The sequence below is a fragment of the Babylonia areolata genome, chromosome 13 (genome assembly GCF_041734735.1).
Source record: "Babylonia areolata isolate BAREFJ2019XMU chromosome 13, ASM4173473v1, whole genome shotgun sequence".
NCBI lineage: Eukaryota > Metazoa > Mollusca > Gastropoda > Neogastropoda > Buccinidae > Babylonia > Babylonia areolata.
In genome coordinates, this window is record NC_134888.1 from 35902039 (window position 1) to 35912038 (window position 10000).

Below are 10000 nucleotides of genomic sequence, written 5' to 3' on the forward strand. Positions count from 1 at the left end.
CTTTGATTCTGAGTTTTTTGCTTGTGTGTGTGTGTGTGTGTGTGTGTGTGTGTGAAGTTGTGGTGTGAGTGCGCTTTGGTTTCTCTTCCCGCATATGATTCACCCCCTATATAAGCAAGTTGATTATCATCATTATTATCAGTAGTAGTAGTAGTTGTTGTTGTTGTTGTTGTTGTTGTATTTATTTATTTAATCATTTATCTATTTTGCCATTCTCAGAACAGCAATGTCCTTTCCCTGTGTTGTCATTAGTATTGTTTGTTTGTTTGTTATTTATGTATGTATTTATTCTTTTATTTGTTCATTTATTTATTTATTTATTCTTTTATTTATTTACTTATTCATTTATCTATTTATCTATTCATTTATTAATTCAATTATTTGTTTTACCATCCTCAGAACAGCTGTGTCTTTTCGCTATATTGTCTGTCAATCTCCGCACCACCCTCAAGAAAAGAGGAAGGCTGAAGAGCAAATAACGCACGTTGTTGTCTGAACAGCCACCCCGATTACAAAGATTACCTATCTCCAGGACCCAACAAGCCCTTCGAGCAACGAAACCTTTCAAATTACCAAGGCCACTACGTTTCTTCCTCCTCCTCCTCCTCCTCCTCCTCCTCCTCCTCTTCTTCTTCTTCTTCTTCTTCTTCTTCTTCTTCTTCTTCTTCTTCCCCTCTCTTTCTTCTTCTTCTTCTTCTTCTTCTTCTTCTTCCCCTCTCTTTCTTCTTCTTCTTCTTCTTCTTCTTCTTCTTCTTCTTCTTCTTCTTCTTCTTCGTTCGTGGGCTGCGATTCCCACGTTCACTCGGATGCACGAGTGGGCTTTTATGTGTATGACCGTTTTTTACCTGCACCATGTTGGCCGTTATAATCCGTTTTCGGGGAGTGTGTTTGGAGGTGGGTAGGTGGGGGGGGGGAAGTGGTGTGCATGCTGGGTATGTTCTTGTTTCCATAACCTACTGAACGCTGACGTGGGTTACGGGATCTTTAAGGTGCGCATTAATTTTTGGTCTTTTGCAATGCGTATACTCACGAAGGGGGTTCAGGCACTAGTTAGGTCTGCACATCTGTTGACCTGGGAGATAGGAAAAATCCCCAGCCTTTACCCACCGGGCGCCGTCACCCGGATTCGAACCCGGGACCCTCAGATCGAAAGTCCATTGCTCTTAAGCAATCGCTGTTGCGCCGAGCACCTTCACCATAAGGACACATGCCAAATCAGTCGTTTACTCAACTCTTCCTTAAAGCCTGAACCGGACTATAAATGGCGGGCGATTTGAATCAAGCCAGTTTCTCACCAGAGTCTGACACTGTGACGTCGGTGAAGGTTTATTCAAAATAAAAGCCTAATAAAGCTACGGTTTGGCTTCATTTATGGCAGAGAGCGAGATTTGCCTAGCAGCTTCCAATCTAGACCTGAATTGACTTTGGAAAGTACAAAATGTGTCAGCTACACGTAATACAAAATTTGAATGCAGAGAAAAGGGGCCCAACCGAAACCTTGCTCTCGGGAGTTAAGACTTTAAACGGGCTACTCTGTCGTGTACATGATTTGTTTGTTTGTTTCTTTTTTCTTCCAATACTGATGAGCATTCAGAATATACAGTAGTTGCAGGAGAAAGTAGTTGGACCAGGGGAACTTGTCTTTCAGCTCTTGTTAGCCTCCCTTCCCTGCCTCTTCCTTGTCTTCAGTTTCCTCCAGTTTTAGAGTTATGCATGCGTGTGAATGACTGGTGCGAAAGCACTTTGATTTGTCTATGCACAAGATTCAGCGCAATATAAATACCATTATTATTATTATTATCATTATTATCTGCTTTCTTAACAGACCCGTTATGATTAGGGTTACAAGGAGAAATGTACAACTAGAGTCCAATGTTTTCTGTTGCTTCTACATCTATTTCTGCTGTCGTTGTTGTTCTTGTTGTTGCTATTGTTATGCGTGTGTGTGTGTGTGTGTGTGTGTGTGTGTGTGTGTGTGTCTGCATGTTTTACATTTATTTGCTTACATCGCAGGGGGAATCCCCAGCTATTCTTAACCACTGTCTTTTCTGTGTTTATACCACAAGGGGATTTTGTACTCTAAATTGACTGGCGGTGAAAGGGTCAAAGTGCTGGACGTTGCTGGCTGTGGCCTGCCCGTTTCACTGCCCTACACACTGCACTTTTAGATTGGTATCACTGTTCGGCGACTGTGTGTAAACTCTGTCCAGGTCACAACAGACCGATAACATGAGGCGTGAAGCTATGGCCACAGCCCTTAACAGGAGCGTAAATCTATCGCCGCGAGGCTTCTATATATATATATCACATTGTTATATTTCCAGGTCATTATTTCCTTAGGTATTTTTTTTAGGTCAAGGTGAACGCACACGTTGTGAAACTAGTGTAGCTTGTGGTGAGTGTTTCATCGAGGCTGATTGACAGTCTGACGAAAGCTTTTTATTCTTTTTTTTTTCCTCCATGATCCTATCTCAATCCCATGCGTATTCCCCTTCACCTCCACCTCCCCCAGAACACCCCCACCCCAACCCCCACCCCGTCAAACTTTCGTCCAAGTAATTCCCGAGAATCCTCTTAAAACAACCCTAAAACATACACTTCGGTAGCTTACTAAAGTCGGCATTCATAAGAAGTAAGTAAAGTTTTGAAAGCGTGGCGTAACAAAAAAAAACAACAACAACAACAACAACAACAAAAAACGGTGTTTAGTGTTGCGCCAAGAAAGAAATGGACACTGGTCAGATCAAATCAGATGGTAGAGACTGTGACCTCCACATCAGTCATTCCACATCCCGTTTGTTTGTTGTTGTTTTTTTTTGTTTTGTTTTTTTGTTTTGTTTGGGGTTGTTTTTTTGGGGGGTTTTTGTTAAGTTTTTTTTTTTCTTTTTCTGGGAGGTAGATGTTATCCTTCGGCTCATTTTCTTTCGCACACTCAGTTTCTTTTTGTATAATGCTTTCATTCATTATATTCGAACTTCCTTCGAGTCATTTCTTTCGCACGCTCAGCTTTTTTATGTTCAGTGCTTTTGTTTGTTACATTCGAACTTTTTTTTATATACATTGTCAGTTGCAGCAGTAGTAGTAGCAGCAGCAGAAGTTGCAGAAGTAAGTAGTAGCACAAAGGAATGATTTATTATTTTGTCTTTCAGCTCTTGCTGGCCCTTTCTCATATATATCATAACGATTCGAACGGCTTGGTTACATGTTACATGTGGATGTGTTTTGTTATGTAATTTTTGTTTTCCCTTCTTTATTTCTTTTTTTTTTTTCCCTTCCAAGACAGACAAGTCGTAAATAGTTGCCGCCACTACAAATACTACTTCCCCGACTACATCAGCTTGTATGCTAATATAAAAAAAATTAAGTTCAGTAATTCACCAAAGCTAGTGGAGGGATATTTTGCGTATTATTGCCGAAGAGATTACTGAAAATTGGGGATGAATGGTTGTAAATATTACATTTCTGGTGCGTTGGCGCGCGTGCGCGCAGTGTGTGTGTGTGTGTGTGTGTGTGTGTGTGTGTGTGTGTGTGTGTGTGTGTGTGTGTGTTTTTACGTTTGGATTTTCTTTTTCAGTGAATGCATATCTTGCACTTTGGATTTTCGAAGAGGCGTGCGGCCGATGCTTTTAATGCGATCGCTACTTTTCCACAGATAAGACCAGCAAAGAGACAGAGATCTACGGGAAAAGAAAACGCAGAACTCCACCCACCACCACACCCTCACCCCCTCCCACTCTCCACCGGCTTCCCATATCACCCCTCCTACCCCCACCCCACCACCACCACCACCACCACAATCCGTTCTCCATCCCCATCCCAAACGCCCTTTCGACACCGCTCAAAAAAAAGCGAAAAAAGTAAAGAAAAGCTTTCTATTTTTAATTGTTAATTATGCGGAATCTCTTCCGGTTTCTTCTCTTTCCAGAAGCGAGAAGCAATTGCATTACCATAATGATCTTGATGACCGTTTCGTTCAATGAACGGAAATAGGGGAGTGTAGGGGAGGGACAGGGTAGGCAGTGGGTGCTGATGTGGGTGGAGCTGGTGGGTGAAGAGGGGAGTAGGTGGCGACGGTGTGGGTGTGTGTGTGGGGGGGGGGTGGAGAGAGTTAAAGGGGAGGGGGGTGTGGCAGAGTGGAAGAAATCAATCCCATAGAGAATGAGCAGATAGAAACAAGACTGCTTTCGGCAAGACTTTTTCCAATCCTCTCTTTCCACATGCTTTTTTTTTTTTCCAGGTCGTCGCTTCGTTCCGCAAGTTATTGATTCTGTCGAACAGGGCCTTATAATAGACGTGGTTTTGGTAGGAGCTGGGAGGGGAGGGGGGGGAAGAAGGTGGCGGGGGATGCAGGCGAGAGATTTGTAGTTGTGTGGCAGTGGTGAAGTTGAGGGTGTGGAGGTGGTTGGTCGTGTGTGGGGGGAGAGTGGGAGGGTGGGGGTTGGGTAGGTGGTCCCTTTGCTGGTTTTTTTTTTGTTTGTTTGTTTGTTTTGTTTTGTTTATTTGTTTGTTTGTTTGTTTTAAGAAGAGAAAATAGTTCATTATGGACTTCCGTGACAATGCTTTATAAAACTGCATGTCCCTTACGCCGTACATCATTTGAATATGCATTTTACGGATGTGTTGAACTTGAGGGGAAACACACACACACACACACACACACACACACACACACACATATATATATATATATATATATATATATGCATAAATGTATATATGCAACACACACACACACACACACACACACACACACACACACACACACACACACACACGAGAGGGAGAGAGAGAGAGGGGTGGATGTCCCTCGAGTTGAAAGCCATTCAAATGATCATCAAACTATAGCAATACTTTCTTCAGTATCAGACAAAATGTATCCTGGCCAATGTCACCATCAAAGGGAGATAGGGAGGGGGCACGAGGAGGAGGAGGAGGAGGAGGGGATAATTCCAAACAGAAGATTTTGGTTGATGGCTAATTTAGCACACAAAAAAAAAGTTTTCTAGATCTACAACAACAACAGCAAAGAAAAGAAAAAAGAAAATGCTTAGTTTATGGCTTTTAAAAAAGAACTACTTTATGGCTTTTAAAACAACTGTATTCTAGTCTGTTCTTCCCACTCCCTCTATTCCATGATTGAATAACTAAACTTGTTTTGCAATCCCCAACAGGGAAAAGGAGAACGAAAAAAAAATGATAACAATAACCAAATGAAACTTGACGAATGGGGGGTCAACTACAAAAAAAAAGGGGGGGGGGACACAATTATTGTTGCTGACAGTAAAAGGGGCATTAATCAAGTGGTTACCTGAACCTAAGAAGAAGAAAACAACAACAACAACAACAACAGAATCTGATAAACTTCGCAGCAAATCGCTAATTTTTGTTTTTACTGTTCAGCATTTGTTTCTTTTATTGGGGGACGCCGGACGAAGCAGAGTTCGAGTCTCCGCTTCAACATGGTGTGTCCTTTGGGAAAGGAACTCTACTCTGTTTTCCTAGTCACTCACCAAGTGTTAATGGGTAAGTGGTAATTGTTAACCTATACCTGACTTCCTCGGTCGGGGAAGGTTGAAAAACGACTACGTAAGGAAGGGTTCGTGTCTGAAGGATATATCAATATACGTGTGTGTGTGTGTGTGTGTGTGTGTGTGTGTGTGTATGTGTCCGTGTGTGTGTGTGTGTATATTGTGTGTGTGTGTCCGTGTGTGTGTGTCCGTGTGTGTGTATCCGTGTGTGTGTGTGTTTGTGTGTGTGTGCGTGTGTGTGTGTGTGTGTGTGTGTGTGTGCGTGTGTGTGTGTGTATGTGTGTGTGTGCGCGCGTGTGTATGTGTGTGTGTGTGTGTGTGTGTGCTGTGAGCAGCTGTTACTCATAAATCATTATTTGTAATGTAATAGCACGTACATGCTATTCCCACCAACCTTTATTTCATTTATTCATAAATATGGACGATTGGGTTAGTGAGAGAGAGACACACAGAGAGAGAGAGCGGGGGGGTCGGGGTGGGGGTGGGGGGGTAGGGTACAGAGAGAGGTTGAGAGAGAGAGAGAGATGGAGAAGGTAGAAATTAAAACGAACTCGAGAACGACCTGGGTGTGAATAATTAGCGTGAATGAATGAGAACATTTTTACTCTTCATTAGTGACGCTATTGAAAGTTGTTTTCCACACGAGTTGATTTCATTTTTTTCCACACGAGTTGATTTCATTTTCAGAAGACATAATTATGTCCTCTTCCATGATGTTTTTCATAATTCTTGAGTAACGTTGGTGATATGTGCATATATGCGTGTGTTGGTGTGTGTGTGTGTGTGTGTGTGTGTGTGTGTGCGTGCGTGCGCGTGTGCGTGTGTGTGTGTGTGTGTGTGTGTGTTTTCAAGGGCACATAAAAACTCTGTAAGCCAAAGTCGATGTATGATGATTTTACGATGGTTATTCTGTTTTATGATTTCACTTCAAGCAAAGTTTGTGAAGCTGAGGTCTGGGAATCATTGTAAATGTTCAGAGATAGAAATCAGTCATTGGTTCGATATTTCAGTTTTATTTCTTATCGGACGGGCGCAATAGCCGAGTGGTAAAAGCGTTGGATTTTCAATCTTAGGGTCCCGAGTTCGAATCTCGCCTGGTGGGTAAACGGTGGAGATTTTTTTCCGATCTCCCAGGGCAACATAAGTGCAGACCTGTTTGTGCCTGAACCCCCTTCGTGTGTATACGCAAGCAGAAGATCAATCACGCATGTTAAAGATCCTGCAGTCCATGTCAGCGTTTGGTGGGTTATGGAAACAAGAACATACCCTGCATGCACCCCTCCCCCTCCCCCCGAAAACGGAGTATGGCTGCCAACATGGCGGGGGGAAAACGGTCATACACGTAAAAGCCCACTCATGTGCGTACATAACCGAGTGATCATGGGAGTTGCAGCCAACGAACGAAAAAGAAGATTTCTTATCGTGTTCTTTCCTTTAGGAAATTATAATTGCATGTATTTAGCTACCAGCATCTGTTAAAAGCTGGACCTTTTCCTCCTTTCTTTCTTTCTTTCTTTCTTTTCTCTATTTCTTTCTTATTTAGAGCCCAGCCGACCGCACTGGGCCATATCAAGGTTCAGTGACTCCTTGAAAAGCTTCAGGTATGCTTGATAAGTGTGTAATAATCTGTTAAATAAAATTTGTTGCCCAACACTCGGCTTATATCACAGATTGACATAAGTTTACATTTGGGCCAACAGCAAAGTGAGAGCTGTATTATCAATGGTTTCTCCAGTCAATGGGAAATCATTTACAGCTTAGTCTTTTGTGAAGGACTCTCAAACTAGGAGGCAAAATTGCATTGGCTCTTAGTGCTGCAGCCTTGTGGGCTAGTAGGCCTTTGGGAACCATCCCAACGCCGACTGTCCTAAAACCCTCTTGGCCAAGAGAGTGGGGATGTACTTGGGCAAGACATTCTCTACTATAATCAAATTCTAGCCCAAATAGTCGGAACAGCAGTTACCTCCTCTGCTGTTCTGATGGTCATAGTTAAATCTGAAAAGTGGGGGTGGGGGGCGCGGGAGGAGGTGGCAGAATGGTTAAGACGCTCATCTGCCCGTGAGGGTCTGGGTTCGAATCCCGCTCTCGGCCTTTCTCCCAGGTTTGACTACACAGTAAAAGACACAAGCCCAGCACTGTAAACGATATGGTATGTCCGTTATGTAGATCTGCAAAAGAAGATGAAGTCCATTTCGTATTATGTTGTTCTGTATTAGATGACTTGAGACAAATATATATTCCGTTGTGATATTATAGCAGTAAGTTTCGGTTAGTATTACTTCTGTCTTCTACAAATGATAACGTTTCTTCGAATCTTGCCATTTTTATCTATAAGTCATTAAAACGACGGAGTTTCATGATTGGTTAAAGAGAACAGAGCTTTGAGCATACACGTTGTAAGATTATATTCTCATGCAAATCTATTCTTACAAAATATGTAATCACCCCTTCAAATGGGGCCATGGCCTTATTGAATAAACTTTGACTGGAGAATCAAACTGAGCGTCTGGTCTTTCGGGCGAGGCGACAGACATATGTCCCGTGTGCTAGCACGTACTTGGTGCACTGGAAAAGAACCCACGGCGATAAGAGTGTTGTCTTCTGGCAAAATTATGTCGAAGAAATCCACAAGCCGGTTAGCTTATGCTGCTGGTTAGGCATCTGCTTAGCAGATGTTGTGTTGCGTAGATGGATTTGTCCGAACGCAGTGACGCCTCCTTGAGAAACTGAACATGAAACTGAAGTGTGTGTGTGTGTGTGTGTGTCTGTGTGTGTGTGCCGCTGTTTCAATGACACCTTGGCACTGATTAAAATTTTTTTATTTTTTTTAAAGGCTTGCCAGTCACTTTTGAAACCATTACAAATCACTTTAAAGATGGCACTATAAAATGGAATGTGAACCTTAAACATATTCTGTGTTATCGTGAAGTGCTTGTTCACATTTTGTACGGGCACTGTCGTTAAGTTGATCTGTGAGAAGATGTTTAATAATCGAGTCAGTTTATCTTTCAGACTGTTCCCTCTGTGTATGTATCTATACCGTGTGATTCTTTATTGTTACTATCTTTTTTTACTTTGATAGTGGACCACAGGTTTTGGTACGAAGCACAGTAGCGAATTTGAAGCTTGTTCAACGTCATTGCTGCAAATCGTAGGAACCTTGTCTCTTTTGGTTATTGCTGTTTTATGTTTGTTTGTTTGTTGTTTATTGTTTCGTTTTGTAAAACAAAGCAGAAAGCAAAACCTTTCCAGGCAGTGGGTGGCTCACACAGTTATTCGATTATGAAATTATAAGATCATGAAATTCTCTTTAATTTTAGGTCTGTTATCTTCGTGTCATTTTGTATCATACTTTTGTGGGGGGGGGTTTGTTGTTGTTGTTGTTGTTGGGTTTTTTTTTTGGGGGGGTTGTTTTGTTTTGTTTTGTTTTGTGTTTTTGCCTGTCTCACATTCTCATTATTGAAATGTGTGCATGTAGTTTGGATCCATGCATTCGTTTTATTTGTCTATTTGTTTGTTTGTTTGTCTGTTGGCTTGTTTGTCCGTTTGCTGGTTTCTCCGTTTGAGATAGATTTGTGGCAGATTCTTCCAATGAAGCGTTAACGCTAGACCATAGGGCTTCTCTATAATCCGCGCTAGGCTACAAGGCAAAAGCCAACCAAGGAAACTTTTCACGGGTATTCCTGGTTGCTGTTGTTGACGTAGTTGTTGTTGCTGATGTCATTGTTGTATTTCTGCACTCTGGGGATGAGCATTCCCCCAGTGTGTTGGTGGATTTATGCCGTCTGTTCATTGTCATCGGTGTACCACCCGCCCCCCCCCTCCCCCTCCACACCCCCGCCCCCTCACCACGACCCCACCCTACCCCCCAACCATCACAACCTACCTCATCCCACCCTCCCCCCCATCCTCACCCTTCCAACCCAAGACACGTATGGGTTTGTTTGGTTTTTTTTGTTTGTTTTTTTTTTTTTTGTTCTTATGTAAATTTGCTTCACAGTGAAGCAGATGTGTCGCAGCGAATATTAATCAATTATTAATTGACAAGTCCGCACGCTGTGCTGTGACGTCTCTTTTAAAGACACTGGACCCTTAATAATATTGATTTATCGAGTTCGGTGTTTTCTCTCTCTGTCTCTCTCTCTGTTCTCTGTCTCTCTCTCTCTCTCTCTCTCTCTCTCTCTCTCTCTCTCAAAAAAAAAAAAAAAAAAAAAAAAAAAAAAAAAAAAAACAAGAAGAAGAAAAACGAAAATGAAAAAAAAAAAAAATACAAGAAAACTACTCACTGAAATACTTGTTGCATGTGTTGAATGTGACATGATTACTGACTTAATGATGATTTGTATACGCCATGACACGGAACGTTGTTTAGTTAGATATAGACAATAACCTATCGTTGATTATTATTGATAATGTTTTCACCATTGCTGTTGTTGCAAAAGGGATAAAAAAAAAAAAATTAAATGTTGACA